Consider the following 18849-nt stretch of genomic DNA (forward strand, 5'->3'; position numbering starts at 1 on the left):
CATATCACTGTCCCGTGTGACCAAGGAAGTCAGAGAGAAACCCAGTTTCCCTCCACTCTGCATTGCCAACACCGCCACCTGCAGTAGAGAATACAGACTGCACCTGCATACACGCCATTAGTTTCAGGTCTAAGAATTTTTTTTAGGGTTTCTCAAGACCTTAATTTTTTTTAGGGTTCCTCCTGGGTGAAAAGGTTGGGAAAGACTGAGTTAGAGGGTCAGGGGGCTTTCCCACCAATGCGAAGCTTGTATGGCAGCAATATCACACCAAGCAATGGAGCTCTCAAAGCAGCTTAGCCCATTGAACTGAGGACAACCCAGCTCTCTCCTGTGCAGGGATGGTTCATGCCGTGTCTTTTTATTATTTTCCCTAGTCAGAGTAGTCAATTTTAAAGGAAGCTATAAAAACACAAAGTGCTGGAGGGAGAATAAAAGTAGAACGTTCACAGCAGTCGATTATATTTATTCCAATAATATTTACAGTGAAGGAAGATTTTCACTGCAAGAGCCAACATGTATTGCTGATCTCTGCTTATCTACATTGTAAGCGCTTAAAGGAGAAGTATGGGCTTTGGAAAATAAAAAACAAACATCCATAGTCACTTCATGCTGCATGATGGTGCAGCTGTTCCACTTCGCCTCTAATATTGAGAACTTATCACATGACCATGGAATCGGTCTGCTCCATATTAGTGAGTAGTGGATAGCCAGGCTGAGAAGGGGGTGGGCATGACTGGCTCAGTTGTGTACTGAAAGGCAGAGCCAGTTGTCAATCATATAGTGGAGTGGATCCTGACAATATTGTCGGGATCCTTCCTAAGCCTGGAGCAGCTCTGCCTCATCATCTGATAGCTGGCATATTAGTCACAGGAGAACAAAGGTAAATGTACTCCTGTTACTCCTGTACAGCCAAAAAAGCTTCAGCCATACTTTAAAACAATTATGATTATTATTATACAGCTTTTATATAGCCAACAGTTTGCTCAGCGCTTTACAATATAAAGGGAGACAATACAGCAACAATACAGTTCAATACAAGAGGGATAGGAGGGCCCTGATCCTGGGAGCTTACAATCTTGGAGATAAAAACTTTCATTGCAGATTCTTACCTGCTTCTGTCTGTAAAGCTGAAATCAAAGAATCTATATTGTATAATTACATTGATCCAGCTTAGCACCATGTAACTATGTACAGTATATCTGATAACCGGTGGGCCACTAGGAAAGCTGAAAATCACTGTAGTAGTCGATGCTACTATAATGATAGCCATGATCTTCCAGGTCCTGCTCAGGTTCTGTGTGAGACGCTTTCCCTCTGCACACGGACACACTGGGATTTGGGTGTTTGGCACTGCTGCCATGCATAGAATGCCTTTATTTTTTTTCAAGGAATACAAGGCATTCTCTAACTGGACGGGTTGGAGAGGAGCGGCGGTGATGTCACAATCTCCACCTTCTCCAATCATAGAACTCCTTGTACTCAATGAAAAAAAATACAAGGGTTTCTGTGAATAGCAATGGTGGCGAGCAAGCAGCCCCTGTGGTCAGCGTGCAGTGGGTCAGCAGCTCACATAGAACCTGAGCAGGACATGGAAGATCATGGCTATCACTATAGTAGCACCCACTAGTACCATGATTTGCAGCTTCTCCATTGGCCCATCAGGTATGAGATATGCATGCATACATTGTGCCGAGCTGGACCAATGTATATATAGCACTCACTCATCCCCCTCCTTTCCTGACTGGGCTGCCTGCTCGGATAAGGGTCTGGTATGGATTTTGGGGGGGACCCCCACGCCATTTTTTTTTTAAATTTTGGCCTGGGGATTCCCCTCAAAATCCATACCAGACCCGAAGGGCTTGGTATGGATGGAGGAGGGACCCCACGCCGTTTCTTAAATGATTTTTTTCATTGCCGGCAATTCTTTCTTTTACAGTCAGCTGTCAGAGGGGAACTCCGCTGACAGCGACAGCTGAAATATGGTTTTCACTGCTAAAATACAGCATGACTTGATAAAAAAACTGGAAATGCAGTATTTTAGTAGCGTTTTTTGGTGAATTCAACCTTTTTTTTAAAATGCTATGCGGTATCCTACCTTATACTCGGATGCGGTAAGATACTGCTAAGTGAATTGTGCCCAGTGAGCCTCTCACGGGGCCCCCTACTGACCCCGGGCCCTCGGGCAATGCCCGAATGGTCAGTCCGCCCCTGGTTGGGGTGTTCTGGACATCTAGCTGCTGAGGCAGCTCACAATGAAATTGAATTTGACACTCCTGTTGTAACTCTTTAGCAAGCAATTGCACCAGGGGGCTCATGTGTGTCAGACATTTGAGAACAAAGTCAAGAACTGCATAGGCATCAGGATTTCTCTCTGAGCCAGGATCTCTGGGAAGCAGGGGCAGACTGAAAACTCATGGGGCCCCCGGGCAATAGAGGATCATGGGGCCCCTGTGTCCTTGCCCAAACTCAAAAAAGCCTATGAAAAGGTACCAGGGGCATCTCATGGAGCCCCCTACTGACCCTGGGCCCTCTTTTCCAAATGGTCAGTCCGCCCCTGCTGGGAAGTGACCCTGAAAGACACCTAAACAGAGATGGCTCTGTCCTTCCGGAGAGAAAAGCTGATGAAGGCATTGTCAGTACTGTGATCTCTGTGAGAAATACTTGAAAGTGTGAATAGAAATCAACAAGGTTTGCTTTACAGCATGGCAGTTTTTGCTTTTTTCAATGCTTGAAAAGTCAGTCAATCCCTTTAAAACAGCAGTATATCTGAGCGTGTGTGCCAGACTATATTGATCTATTTAAATATTTTATTCTGTATAAAAGAGAAGACAATAACTACTGGAGGCAATGAATACGGGGCCCTCCATCGCTTCTAGAATACAAAGGAACACTCCTTTTATGTGCCAATAAAAACCTCTGCCTGATTCGTTGGGAAGGCGGTCAATGAATTACTAGTCAGAGGATGTTTATGGGTTTTGTTATGGTGGAGTTCACTGCTGAACAAAAGAACAAGAGAAAATGTAACGTTTCACAAAGACAAAGAAAATTACGGGAGTCATTCCCAACCTGGAAGTTAGAGCACGATTGATGTTGTATATTTCTATATTTGTTATGTAGTCAGGCTGCTCAACAAGAAAGAACACGGTATTGTGTTTTTTAAAAAAATTTTATGTTAGTATTTGAAATGGACAATACCTGGTCCACTATGTCCGGGCCCCCCATATGGAAGAAAAATAAAGTAGAAATATATTTAAAAAATATTCTTCCCAAATATATTGCCATATATTGGAAATGCTACAATTTGGCCATATTCCATATATTTCAAAATATATTTCAATAAATTAAAGAAGAAAAAGAAAAAAAAAAAAAAAAAAAAAAAAAAATATATATATATATATATATATATATATATATACAGTGGTACCTTGACCTACGAGTGCATTTAGGTAGGAATTTTCCGAGGTACGAGTAGTCATTCGGTCAATTTTTGCTTTGTTACGTGAGCCAAAAATTGAGGTATGAGCTGGAGACGGCGCTGCTAGATGGCGTAGTGAGCAGTGACGCCACAGCATCCTAGCCACCGAGACACGCCTCCAACACGCTTCCAACACGTGCTCTCGGTCTTCTCATGGTCTCTTCGTGTGTTTATGGTTTCTTCACGTGTTTGCCTCAAACCAGAGGGTGAGTGTTTTCTGATTTTCTGGATCAGGTGCAGAGTTCCATTTTATACCAGTTTATACCAATTTATACCAAACTTCAGAAGGTGAGTGTTTTCTGCTTTTCTGGAATAGGTGCAGAGTTCTCATGGTCTCTTCACGTGTTTATGGTCTCTTCACGTGTTTACCTCAAACCAGAGGGTGAGTGTTTTCTGCTTTTCTGGATCAGGTGCAGAGTTCTATTTTATACCAGTTTATACCAACTTTATACCAAACTTTCTGGCGCCATGTCTACACCATCTCTATCCTGCAGCCAATGGACCAGCAGGTAATATCCAATTTTAAGACGCTCTATACCAAGCACCTGTTCCGCCGTTGCTTTGAGGTGACAGAGAGTACGAACCTCACCCTTCGAGAGTTTTGGAAGGACTGTTTTAACATCATGGTAGGCCTCAAAATCATCGATATTGCCTGGCAGGGGGTTACAAAAGGACCTTGACCTCTGCATGGAAGAAGTTGTGGCTGAAAGGGACTTTGAGGGTTTCGAACCTGAACCCGAAGAGCCAGTGGAGGAAGAGATTGTGTCCATTGGAAAGACTATAGGTCTGGAGGTGGATGAAAGAGACATCGACGAGCTCATTGAGGAGCACTCCGAAGAACTGATGACTGAGGAGTTAAAGGAGCTACAAGAGCAGCGGCATACGGAGGCGTAAAGTGAAGTTAATTCCAAGGTAGAGGAGACAGAGGAGGAGGTCATCAATACAAAAGAGCTCAAGGAAATGTTGGCAATGTTGGAGAAGGTTGCAGGTTATGTAGAAAAGAAACATCCTGAAAAATTTGCAACTAGTCGTGCAACAGCGTTATTTAATGACTCTTGCCTAACTCGTTTACGAAACATTCTGAAAGGGAGAATAAAACAGACCTCCTTGGACAGGTTTATTAAGAAAAGGACTTCAGTTGAAAGTGAGGAAAGTGTGGCAAAAAAGCCAAGAGCTAATGAAAGAACCGGTAAAATAACCAGTGAAAGAACCGGTGAAAGAACCGGTGAAAGAACCAGTGAAAGAACCAGTGAAAGCGAAGACAGTGATGAAAATTAAGATAAGAAAAGAAGAAAACAAGGTAAGTACACTGTATAATACCTTATTTTATCTTTACATACTCTTTCTATTATGTTTCTATACAATATTTGTTATTTATTAACATTTATTTGCATTTTGAGGGTTGAAACGGATTAAGAGCATTTTAATTATTTTCAATGGGGAAAATTGATTTGATGTGTGAGCAAACTGAGCTACGAGCTTGGCCACAGAACAAATTAAACTCGTAGGTAAAGGTACCACTGTATATATATATTGCATGTTGTTTTTATTATAAAATATATGAAATATATATATATATATATATATGAAAAAATGTAAAAATTACATTTCAAGTATACTGTATGTCTTTAAAATACAAATCTACATTTTTGGAATGCATTTACAAATATATATTAAAATGACTTTTTTATAGGATGAAAAAAAACTGAAGAATATATTTAAAGAATATATCTTTTAAAAAATATTTTTTTTAAAATATATTCTTCAGATTTTTTTTAACATATAAAAAAGTCATTTTAACATATATTTTTACATTTTCTTCATCTCAGGATGCTCAGTGCCTCTGGTGAAGGTCAATCCTCGAAGTATATATAAAAAAGAATACTATGATAGTGTGTACCAATAATATCCAATAAATTGTAAACATTAATACAATGCATACACTCACAAGCAAAGTGCACTGTCCTGGTGCACCACAGATAAAAGCACTAGTAAAATCAATTCCTCCATATGAATGCAGCACTTGGTGGGGACTCTATATAAGAAGTCTATATTCTCCCTCCCCCGCTCTCCTTCCTAGGTTACCTCCTGTCTCATACAACCCAGTGGGCTCCGTCAGCTGTTCTTAGTGTCACTCTCTCCACACCCTAAGATTGCCCTATATTTGGCTCCATCCATCTTCCCATCATCTCTGACCAGCTTTCCTGCCCCTGTTGATGAAAAGCATCCCCACAACATGATGCTGCCCCCAACGTTTCATGGTGGAGATGGTGTATTCAGCGTTTTGCTTTTTGGCCAAAAAGTAAAATTTTGGTCTCATCTGACCTGAGCCCCTTCTTCCACATGCTTGCTGTGTCCCCCACATGGCTTCTCACAAACTGCAAACGGGACTTCTTATGGCTTTCCTCCAACAATGGCTTTCTTCTTGCTACTCTTCCATAAAGGCCAGATTTGTGGAGTGAAGACTAATAGTTGTCCTGTGGACAGATTCTCCCCCCTGAGCTGTGGATCTCTGCAGCTCCTCCAGAGTTCCCATGGGCCTCTTGCCTGCTTCTCTGATGAATGTTCTCCTTGCCCGGCCTATCAGTTTAGATGAACGGCCATGTCTTGGTAGGTTTGCAGTTGTGCCATACTGGGAAGCAATGCCTTATGGGAAAAGGAGCTGCTATAGGTGAAGAACACAAAGCCAGCTGTAGTGCTTGACCACCAACACTAGGAGTAGGTGTGACACTCACCCACTTCTAGGCAGGTGCAGACTCTTTTCCCCATTGCAGGTGGTGCTCAAACTGCAGCAGCATTGCAGAGGGAGAGGAAGTCAGGAGGAACTTGTTCCTCTATGGTCTCCTAGGTCACTGGAAAGCGGTCTGATTGGATGTTGCTGTCCTATGTGACTCTGGTTCCCATCTTGGGCCAGGCAAAGTATACTCTCACTCATTCACTACCTCTCCTCTTTCTTATTCTCTTACCCACCCAGGGTCGGACTGACAACTCATGGGGCCCTCGGGCAATAAGGGATCATGGGGCCCCTGTGTCCTTGCCCAAACTCAAAAAAGCCTATGAAAAAGGTACCAGGGGCATCTCATGGGGCCCCCTACTGACCCCGGGCCCTCGGGCAGTGCCCGAGTTTGCAAATGGTCAGTCCGCCCCTGTACCCACCCCTCTCCTCTTTCTCTTGTCTCCCTTTTCCTGCTGCCCTTTCCTCCTTTCTCCCCCTCTCTCCTCTCACTCTTTCCTGCTCCCCTCTCCTGCTCTCCTCTCACCACCCCTCTCCTCTTTCTTCTTCCTCTCTCCTCACCCATTCCCATCTCCTCTTCTTTTCCCTCTCGCTTCCCTCACTTTCTCCAGTTCTCATTCTCTTTTTCTCCCTCTCCCCTCATCTTTTTGCCCCTCTCCTCTTTTTCACCCTCATCCTTCACCTTTGTGCCTCTCTCCTCTTTTTCTCCCTCACCCCTCACCTTTCTGTCCCTCTCCTCTTTTTCTCCCTCACCTTTCTGCCCCTCTCCTCTTTTTCTCCCTCACCCCTCACCTTTCTGCCCCTCTCCTCTTATTCTCCCTCACCCCTCGCCTTTCTGCCCCTCTCCTCTTTTTCTCCCTCACCCCTCGCCTTTCTGCCCCTCTCCTCTTTTTCTCCCTCACCCCTCGCCTTTCTGCCCCTCTCCTCTTTTTCTCCCTCACCCCTCGCCTTTCTGCCCCTCTCCTCTTTTTCTCCCTCACCCCTCGCCTTTCTGCCCCTCTCCTCTTTTTCTCCCTCACCCCTCGCCTTTCTGCCCCTCTCCTCTTTTTGTCCCTCACCCCTCACCTTTCTGCCCCTCTCCTCTTTTTCTCCCTCACCCCTCACCTTTCTGCCCCTTTCCTCTTTTTCTCCCTCACCTTTCTGCCCCTCTCCTCTTTTTCTCCCTCACCCCTCACCTTTCTGCCCCTCTCCTCTTTTTCTCCCTCACCCCTCGCCTTTCTGCCCCTCTCCTCTTTTTCTCCCTCATCCCTCACCTTTCTGCCCCTCACCTCTTTTTCTCCCTCACCCCTCACCTTTCTGCCTCTCTCCTCTTTTTCTCCCTCACCCCTCACCTTTCTGCCCCTCTCTTCTTTTCCTCCACTCTCTTCTTCCTGATGAACCATTTCTTGTATCTCGAGGTCAAACATCATGAAGTATAACACATTGCATTTTTATTGTCTCTCACATGTGCTGCTAGTTCATGTTCTTTGTACACGGTCAATTATTGACTGTCAGGAATTGCATCATTCATTGCCACTTAACCTCGTTTCCCTCTTTTCCCTATTCTCTCCATTGTTTTCTCTCTGTGCTCCTCTCACACAATTGGGTATGTTCAATGTCCCAAATAGTTTTCATTGCACAGCCTTTTGTTACTTGTTTACGTTCATTTTCTGGCTAGAAGTCAAGGTTACAATGAGCTGTATTTGGTCACGTCAGGATTGAAACTTTTTATCCAATATTCAGAATGACATTCAGTTTAAGAACTTTAATAACAAAAAAGAACCTTTAGTCATTGATTGTCACACCTGCCGTTCCCTCTATGCAGCCCGTCCTCGCTCCTGTCATTGTCCACCACGCCACGCCGCTGCTTCAGTCTGAAATGTTTGATTTCATTTTTCAAATCTTCAGTCATTCATTTACAGTATATCTGTGCGTTAAATTAAGCAGCCTTAAACATGCTGGGTTTCTTTGAGCTACAACCTTTCTGCCTTTCAATACCTGCAGCCCGGGTTCACACTGATGCAGTGCGGAATTTTCAGCGCTTTCTGTGCGAATTCTACATCACATCAGAATCGTACCCTGTTCATGCGAACCGCTGCGGGGGGTGTGTTAAGGTAACAACACCCCGAAAGCGGTCCACAAAACGCGGTGCGATGTGCAGAATCGGATCGCATAGGTGTGAATACCCATGCGATCCGATTCTAGTGCAGAAAACAAAAAAAAAGAATCCTGCACCTTTTTGGTGCGGGTGCAGTGCCGATTAGAGCCATACAAAATGTATGGCTCCGATCGCACCGCACAGAATTCGCATGTGATTTGCACAGGAATGTGGTGCGGTTCCTGTGTGAATCACATGTGATATACCGCACCACATATATGTGAACCCAGGCTTAATGCCTTTCTCCCGTGCCTGAAATCTGAGAGGTACACATAGAAAATCCACAAATATGTTATTCTGATTGTCAACCAGAGCAACGTTATCTATGATTGAATGAGCAATAACTTTCACTCTTTGTGCTGCAATCCCTTTCATTTGCTAGTCACCAGGGGGGCATGCCAAGTTGCATACATAAACTGTTTCTGTGCTGATCACCTTCATTAACTAAATATATACTATATATATATATATATATACACACACACATACACACTATATTGCCAAAAGTATTGGACCAGCCCTCCAAATCATTGGATTCAGTCACTCAAATCCCCTCCATGGTCACAAGTGTATACAATCAAGCCCCTACATGCAGACTGCTTCTACAAACATTGGTGAGAGAATGGGTCGCTCTCAGGAGCTCAGTGACTCCAAGCATGGTCCCATGGTAGGTTGTCACCTGTACTACCTTATCATGGGTTGTAGGATTCTGACTGACTGCCTACATGGGCATCTTCTGGAACTTTTCCACATCTGGCTATGCAGTCTATAAGATATACCAATGAGGCTTAATACATGAAAAACATCATCAGAAAGCCACAAATGGAATCTTCTTTTTTTTTTAATTAAAAATGTCCCCTGACCCACCTACCTTGTCAGCACGTATTTGCCATACCCTATGTAAAAAATTCCGAAGATGATCCCCAGCCATAACATTTGTCCTCAATTTCCAGTTGTCTTTTCCCAGTAGAACAAAAGGCTTTAACAATCCTATCCAGCCTGATAAACTGACTTCTGGCAATTGACCCAAAGACCGAAGGGGGAGTGGTGGAAACAGCAACAATTAATTATGATCTGATGCCTTAATAAAAAGTCTTGTAGTAAGCTTGGCCCGCAATCCTATCATTGAAATGTACTAAAAGGAAATACATTCCTTGACATATTTCGTGTTAAAATGTTCTGAGGGTGAAGACTGTTCATAAGCTCATCAAACACCAGCAGAGATCCAACGTTGGCCTGTCACAGAGCGAACACATCATCAATGTAACGCAACCATGCAAATTTGCGTGTGACAAACACCACATTGGTAAAAATAGACAGTTCTTCAATTGTATTCATAATAGCCCCCCACATGTCAAAACAACATTGGATCCCTTTGCCGTTCCCCATTGTTGTGCATAATGCACTTCTTTAAATGAAATATAGTTGTTCTCTAGAATGAAACTCATTAGTCAATTTCAATGTCGGAGTGTAGACCGCATTCCTGCAATAGCAATCTGCATACATCAATACCATCAGTATGTGTAATGGATGAATATAAGCTTGTTACATCCCAGCTAACCAAATAAATCTGTCAAGGACTGTATCCAACTTGGAAAAAAAATCTGCATTGCCTCTGATGTATGCCTTAAAGTAGTATTAAATCCTCAGTATTTCTTAGCGTATCACATTGAGGACAATAAAATAAGCATTTCCCAGTAGATTATTTGTTCCAATTCTTATCCTAGCACTTGCCGTTTTTACAATTATCAGTGCTGATGGTTCCTGTCAGGACCCCGGGTATGACCAGAGGTGTGTGGACTGACACAGGGAAACGCAGGCTTCAGATATAGTATAAAAAATATAATTTATTTAAGACTAAACAATACATAAATGCAGTGCAAGACTAAACATAAACACAGTGAAAACAAACCAAACCAAAACCCCCAACAGATAACAAAAAAACAATACTAAGCGTAGTCGGACGGGCCGGGTCAGGAACAATCAGGCAGACAAGGTACCAAAGGAGCAGACTGGAGAGTGGTCAGGAATAGCAGAGGTCAGGACAGGCAGAGTACAATCAGAGTCAGGGATCAAGCAGGATCAGACAGGAAGCAGACAGGATGCAGGTACAGGGGCTCTTGGGAAAACATACACCAAGGCCCAGATCACAGGCCTGGTCATTCCTTATATGCACCTTCTGCAATCAGCCTCAGGTGTTTTGGCTGACTGCAGGAGTGAGCCTCTGGTTGCTGAGAGCACCCGCTGGCCAGTCCTAGTATTGCAACCCACAAGGCAGGTGAGTCCCACCACTATTGGCGAGTCCATTCCTGACAGTTCCTGCTTTCTGAGTGTTGCTTCCATGAACTCCAGGCCTTCACAGGAAGGAGTTAACAGTGGACAGTGCAGTCTGGGGCCAGTCTGTTAGCTTGGAGAAGGTAGAGGAGGAGAAGAAGGGGAATGCCTTCCAAGCCTAAGCTATTGGGCTGTGTGTTTCAACTGATGCACACAGTGAAGGGCAGGAGTGCTCAACCTGTGGCCTTCGGAGCCCCCTGATGTGGCCCTCTGCTTCAAACCAGGAAAGCACATGGCCGGGGTCAGCAATACTTTGATCATGATATGAGCTTGCCGAACCGCCACCCCAGAGCATCAGCTGGCACCGGTAACGGAGGAAGCAGGAGGCCTCAGTAAGAGCAGAAGCTGATGCTTCCTCCGTATCGCTGGCTCCTGTGCCACGTGAACTGATACCAATTGCACTTCGCCTGGGACCTTCTTAGCAGCCTGGAGACAGAGAGTGAGCAGAAGCAGGGCACCTGCAGCTTTTCTGCGGATTAGCTGCACTGAGCCATAGACTTCTATTTTTATCCTGCCGCCTTGGCGTACTTTCTGAAAGCGCACCAAAAAGCCTGAATGCAGGTCTTTTGGTCCACTTTCAGAAAGTGCACCACACCTGCAAGATATACTAGAAGTCTATGGCAAAGCACAGCTAGGAAAGCCGCAGGTGCACTGCACTGCACCTTCAGTTCAGGTAAACCGCAGCGCATCAGTGTGAAAGCAACCTTACAGGGGGCTCAGAACAGTAAGGGCTTGTTTACATTTGCGGTTTGGGAGTGGTAAGACCCTATAGTTGAGACTTGTTTTTAACAACCCCCCCAAATCACTGGTGTAATGTCAGGAGGTTTAATGGCGAACCCATCCCATGCTCCAGGGGGCTTGTGCGGCCTCCCTTTAACATTCTGACAGTAGGGGTGGTGGGGGCAGCCAGGGCTGGGACAAGGGGTGGGCAGGAGAGCGGGTGCCCTGGGCGCATTGGTTTACTATAAGGATATGGGGGGCCTTCTTTCTGTTAATAGCCCTGGGCGCATTGGTTTACTGTAAGGATGGGGGTGCCTTCTTTCTGTTAAAAGGATGACAGGAGCAGTCACAGTGGCATCACTACTCCTGCTAGTCCAGTGCTGGGATTGGCAAGAAGAGAAGGAGAGAGCAGGGAAGCGGTGCGGGCTGTGCTCTCTTTCCCATCCTCCTTCCTGCCCGTACAGAGCTCCTGTATTAACAAGCCAGCAACGGTGTTCACAGGAATACATGAGTTGCACTAGCAGGAAGGAGGAAGGGGAGGGAGAGCACAGCCCACAGCCAAGCATAGAAATATTCAGGAGAGAGCCAGCAGAGGAGTAGATTTTGGCATCCTTGCCCTGGGCACTGGATATCCTTGTCCCGGCACGGGGTGCGGCATATACAGGAGCTGATCCTCTCCATTTTTCTCCTGCAAACCCTGAAATCCAGCTTCTCCTCCTCCCCCTCCCACTGGCGTTCAGGGGCTGCAGATAGAAAATGTTCATTATGCTATTCCAAATTTTAAAAAAATGAAATTCTGAACCATTTCATTTCATTGGGGCCTGTGACCAGTGGCAGTGACCAATAGCCTCCCAACTTTGGACTTGGGTCTTCCAGCACATCGCAACAGAAACCAATACCAGAAAAAACAAACAACCAGCATGAAGAAAGCAGAAACAAGTAGGACCAGTTGTAAGGGGGACAAGGATTGATTTCAATGTACATATTTTGTGGCAGTGGCCAGTAGCCTCCCAACTTTGGACTTGGGTCTTCCAGCCCATCGCAATATGTCTTCAGAAGCTAATACCAAAAAAGCAGCCAACAAATCTGAAGAAAGCAAAAACAAGTAGGACCGGTTTTAAGGGGAACTAGGATTGGTTTCTATCTACATATTTGGTGGCAGTGGTCAGTAGCCTCCAAACTTTGGACTTGGGTCTTCCAGCTCATCGCAATACATTTTCAGAAGCCACTACCAAAAAACCCAACTATGGCATTTCTCAATATTATTCAAAATGATTTTTGGCTATGAAGCCACTGATTGTGAGGTCTTGGAGGTCACCCAGCTTTAATTTCCACAAGGTGAACAGACTTATTACTTGGACTATGATCAATGGAAAGACAATGGCAAAACTGAATAACTCTGTGCTGAAATTTGACACATTATGGGTGGGTGGACCATTTCTTACCTCCAGTTTCTACATCTGTATTAGAGTAGAGAAGACCATTGGATGACTATTTCCTGGCCACACACCTGTATTTACAGCTTCAAAGCAGTTGATTGTGAGATCCTGGAGCTTTAATTTCAACAAGATGAAGAGACATATTACATGTATTTAAAACTTTACAGCAGGTGATCAAAAGGTCTCGGAAATCATCCAGCCTTCATTTTAACGAGGTGAAGAGATATATTACTTAGACCAGGGGTAGGCAACCTGCGGCTCTCTAGCTGTTGTGGAACTACATTTCCCATGAGGCATTGCAAAGATGACAAAACTGACATTTACAGCTATGATTTGCAGAGGCATGATGGAACTTGTAGTCCTGCGGCTCTCAGGTTGCCTACCCCTGACTTAGACTGTGGTCAATGAAAAGAGAGAGGCAAAAAAAATTGTTAAACTTTGATACATATGGGATCCATGGGCGCACCATTTCTTACCTAACTCTGAAGACAATTGCAGAATTCCCTCACCTCTCTGGCCGTATCCCCCCCCCTCACCCATTCGCTCTCCTACATTCTCCACTTTCTTGCTTCTCTTATTTTTCTTCTTCCTTTTGTTACTTTTTGTTTGTTTTCTCAACCACCAGTTTCTCATCACAAGCCTATTTGACAGTTGCTTACTTAATCAGCCTTAATGCCAAGTGACCTTTGATTTTGCCTCAGCTATGTTTGGATCTATCTATTTTTGTATCTTTATTTAAAAGAAAATATTGCAACCTTGAACCTTTTCTCTCTTTGTAATACTAATACCTTGTACGAACACTGTGCTTCGGTGGTTGTTAATGTTCATGCTACTGTACAGTATATCTGTATGTTTCTTGAAACCTTAAAGTGTCCTCAAGGTCCTTTACCTTCATGCATTCTATACATGGATGTAAAAAACCTTCTCTGTGCAGATACCCCCCCCATACTCACCTAAGCCCCCTCTTGATCCAGCAATGTGAACTGGAGTCTCGGCAATTGCAGGACTCCCTCTCCTCATTTGCTGAGACAGTCAATCTGTGAGTCAATCACAGCCAGTGAGCCAATGAGAAGAAAGAGGGGACGGGGCCAAGAAACATGTGAATGGACACACGGAGCAGCAGGTGCCCCCATGGCAAGCTGCTTGCTGTGGGGGCACCCGACAGGAGGGAGGGGCCAGTAGCACCAGCAGGGGACCCAAAGAGAGGAGGATCTGGGTTGCTCTGTGCAAAACCACTGCACACCGCACGTAAGTATGATGTGTTTGTTATTTTTTTTTAATTTAAGCCTTTAATATCACTTTAATCAACATTTATTGACACAAATAATTGAAATGTGTTTTTGAATGTCAGCCTAGAATTCAGCTTTAATTAGTTTTCCATTGGAATAGCTTATTTAGGATTCATTTATTTTCTTTTACTCTATTTAAATATCTTAAACAAATTAAATGAGTTCTTCATCCGTCTTCGGTATTTGAGATGTATTATTATGCCCCCTGGACTAGCTGTACTACTGCACACACTTGTATTCATCTCTAACCTTTGAAGCCATCATTATTTAAGCAGGCTTTTTGGTTGCAGCAGAGCAGAATTAATAATATCCAATTACTCATAAGTGGGTTCTTTTTTATTTATTTATTTATTTATTGTTCTCAAAGTGACTTTGTCCTCACCCAAAAAAAATCCCAAAAGCAGTTCCCTGCAAAAGAAAAGGTATATTTTTGATGGCTCTTGTCTCGTATCTTCGCTGCAGCCTCCATCAGTCTCTTCAGCGCTAGATTCTTCTGGGATTGTTGAGTGCCTGTGTCACCCACCATACACTGTGGTTCCTCCCTCTGGCTCCTACATACAGGACAGGAGCGGCTCTTTCATTAGGAAAATTAGGTGGTCGCCTAAGGCCTCACGCTCACAGTGGCCTAATTTGCCTAAGGCTAGGTTCACACATGTCTGGTGCGAATTTCCCTTTCGTTTTTACTGCCAATTTCCAAAGCAGTTGTTCAGCGGTTCAGCTGCAATTTCCAGATATGGTTCAGATGCAAATTTTTGGAGCAAGCGGCCACCAGCATCTCTAACAATAGCTGGTTGGTAACCCCTTGGTGCCAGTGCCTCCCGGCCCTTTAAGGGTTTCAGAAGCCGGGAGGTGGGGTGGGGTTTTAGGGTCATGTGACCGCCGTGATTCGCCGTCATGGCGGTCACATGATCGGGGAAGGTCCCGACAAAAGAGGAGATCAGGACCTTTCCGTGAGTACCGGACATGTGCTCTAGGAGCGTGCAGGGCGCGCGCTCTCAGCACAAATGTTTTAATCGCACGCAAATGTGCGTCCGTTTGACGTCAAGGCCCAGACATCGGGAGGCCGCACATTTGCGTAAGGCCAGCGCCAAGAAGTTAAGGAGCGAGCAGGGGCGGACTGACAACTCATGGGGCCCCCGGGCAATAGGGGATCATGGGGCCCCTGTGTCCTTGCCCAAACTCAAAAAAAGCCTATGAAAAAGGTACCAGGGGCATCTCATGGGGCCCCCTACTGACCCCGGGCCCTCGGCAGTGCCCAAGTTTCCAAATGGTCAGTCCGTCCCTGGATCTGCCTGACATCTACCCTACACTGAGGGACCTCCACTCTCCCAAGCTACCCGGGATTTGTCATCTCCCCAGTCGGCCAGCTCCACACGGGACGGACCCCTGCAGGACACAGTAACAGTCTACTGATGGGCTTGTTTTACTTCTCTGTTATGTGAGTGCCCGAGTTTCCATATGGTCAGTCCGCCCATGGGAGCGAGCCAGGAAGCTCTGAGCCCCCCCCCCCCCAAGCTCACCCCAAAGCACCTTGTCCCCAAGTTGATGGGGACAATGGCTTCTTCCCCATAATCTTGGCTGGTGGTTGTGGGGGTCTGCAGGTAAAGGGCTTATAAAAATCTGGAAGCCCATCTCCCCCCATGTGAATGAGTAGGGGGTAAATTGGGCATTTTTACTATTCGGCACTTCGCTACTTTAACTGTCAATTGCGCGGTCATGCAACACTGTACACAAATTATATTTACATAATTTTTGTTTTACACAAATAGAGTTTTCTTTTGGTTGTATTTGATCACCACTGCATTTTTATATTTTATTATATTATAAAACATTTTGCAACAAAAATTGTAAAAACTCTAATTTCTTCATAAGATTAGGCCAAAATATATTCTGCTACATGTTTTGGAAAAAAAAAAAAAAAACAATAACTGTATATTAATTGGTTTGCTTGAAAGTTATAGCGTCTACAAACTATGGGAAATATACTAGAATTTTTATTTATTTATTTAGTTTTATACTAGTAATGGCGGTGATCAGTGTCTTATAGTGAGACTGGGCAATCTGACACTTTGTGGGAACTGACTAACTGACACATCTCTAGTGACACTAATACAGTGATAGTATTATACACTGGCTGGGAAGGGGTTAACATCAAGGGGCAATCAAAGGGTTAACTGTGTGCCTAGCAATGTGTACTGTGTGTTGTATCTGCTGCTTTTACCAAGCCATGTACCTGTTTTTATTCCTTTACAGGTCTTGTTTGTCAACACGGAGCGATTTTCTGTCATTCGCTCAGCCAATCAGCAGGTCCCCAAACTTAAATCATCTGTCGGGACCTGCCGATTGGTTTGTGCTGTAATAAATGACAGCACAGTTGGGGCGGCGGGCGGGCGTGCCCCCTACCCGGAAATACAAGATCACGCACATGTACGTGATCTGGCACAGAAGAGACCCCGGCCCGCAGTGTATCTGCATGGGTCAGTCGGCAACTGGTTAAAAGATGGAGCAGAATAATATTTTCTTAGAATCTTTCATATGTTGTGGTGAGAAGTCTGAAATCGGGATCCCAAATCTTCATAGCCAGGGATTCAACCTAGGGTTCAACTCTCCTAGGTGTGTGATTAATTTTATTGGATGGTTGGAGGAATAGTGCCCCATCATTGGTGTCAGTGGGAGGAATAGTGCCCCATCATTGGTATCAGTGGGAGGAATAGTGCCCCATCATTGATGTCAGTGGGAGGAATAGTGCCCCATCATTGGTGTCAGTGGGAGGAATAGTGCCCCATCATTGGTATCAGTGGGGGGAATAGTGCCCCATCATTGGTGTCAGTGGGAGGAATAGTGCCCCATCATTGGTATCAGTGGGGGGAATAGTGCCCCATCATTGGTATCAGTGGGAGGAATAGTGCCCCATCATTGGTATCAGTGGGGGGAATAGTGCCCCATCATTGGTATCAGTGGGAGGAATAGTGCCCCATCATTGGTATAAGTGGGAGGAATAGTGCCCCATCATTGGTATCAGTGGGGGGAATAGTGCCCCATCATTGGTATCAGTGGGAGGAATAGTGCCTCATCATTGGTATCAGGGGAAGGAATAGTGCCCCATCATTGGTATCAGAGGGAGGAATAGTGTCCCATCATTGGTATCAGAGGGAGGAATAGTGCCTCATCATTGGTATCAGGGGGAGGAATAGTGCCCCATCATTGGTATCAGAGGGAGGAATAGTGCCCCATCATTGGTGTCAGTGGGAGGAATAGTGCCCCATCATTGGTATCAGTGGGAGGAATAGCGCCCCATCATTGGCATCAGTGGGAGGAATAGTGCCCCATCATTGGTATCAGTGGGGGGAATAGCGCCCCATCATTGGTATCAGTGGGAGGAATAGTGCCCCATCATTGGTATCAGTGTGAGGAATAGTGCCCCATCATTGGTGTCAGTGGGAGGAATAGTGCCCCATCATTGGTATCAGTGGAGGAATAGTGCCCCATCATTGGTATCAGTGTGAGGAATAGTGCCCCATCATTGGTGTCAGTGGGAGGAATAGTGCCCCATCATTGGTATCAGTGGGAGGAATAGTGCCCCATCATTGGTATCAGTGGGAGGAATAGTGTCCCATCATTGGTATCAGTGGGAGGAATAGTGCCCCATCATTGGTATCAGTGGGAGGAATAGTGCCCCATCATTGGTATCAGTGGGAGGAATAGTGCCCCATCATTGGTATCAGTAGGAGGAATAGTGCCCCATCATTGGTGTCAGTGGGAGGAATAGTGCCCCATCATTGGTATCAGTGGAAGGAATAGTGCCCCATCATTGGTTTCAGTGGGAGGAATAGTGCCCCATCATTGGTATCAGTGGGAGGAATAGTGCCCCATCATTAGTATCAGTGGGAGGAATAGTGCCCCATCGTTGGTATCAGTGGGAGGAATAGTGCCCCATCGTTGGTGTCAGTGGGAGGAATAGTGCCCCATCATTGGTATCAGTGGATGGAATAGTGTCCCATCATTGGTATCAGTGGGAGGAATAGTGCCCCATCATTGGTGTCAGTGGGAGGAATAGTGCCCCATCATTGGTATCAGTGGGAGGAATAGTGCCCCATCATTGGTATAAGTGGGAGGAATAGTGCCCCATCATTGGTGTCAGTGGGAGGAATAGTGCCCCATCATTGGTATCAGTGGGAGGAATAGTGCCCCATCATTGGTATCAGTGGAAGGAATAGTGTCCCATCATTGGTGTCAGTGGGAGGAATTGTGCCCCACTGTTGCTGAAAGTGAGGAAAATAATGCCTCAATGGCCAGGTAAAAGCAAGTAAGGGGCCACATCCGACCCCTGGGCCATGGTTTGGAGACCAATGATATATATATAATATATCTTTATTCATGAATGTGGAGTTATAAATGCTTAATTTTTTCAGATTTGCGCAAACCTATATTATTGTTCTCATCCATCAGTTGTCAGTGTGTGTGCACTGTGTTACAGATTCGTGCTGAAATAAATCCTGCCACTCTATATAGAATAATGTGATTTTTTTTCACACAGTAGATCTACAAGAGTAAGATGATGTGATGTGTATTCTGTCATTGGAACACACTCTGTGCTTCAATAAAACCTGATTATTGTTCATGCAGACACCAGAGAAGAAGATTGTTCTTGTGTTGATGCAATTTACGTCTTCTGGCTTTTATTGCAGTGGTGATTTTTATATGGTGATGGGTAGGAATAG

The sequence above is a fragment of the Staurois parvus genome, unplaced genomic scaffold (assembly GCF_062004578.1).
Source record: "Staurois parvus isolate SC_StPar_1 unplaced genomic scaffold, SC_StPar_1.0 ptg000931l, whole genome shotgun sequence".
NCBI classification, from domain to species: domain Eukaryota; kingdom Metazoa; phylum Chordata; class Amphibia; order Anura; family Ranidae; genus Staurois; species Staurois parvus.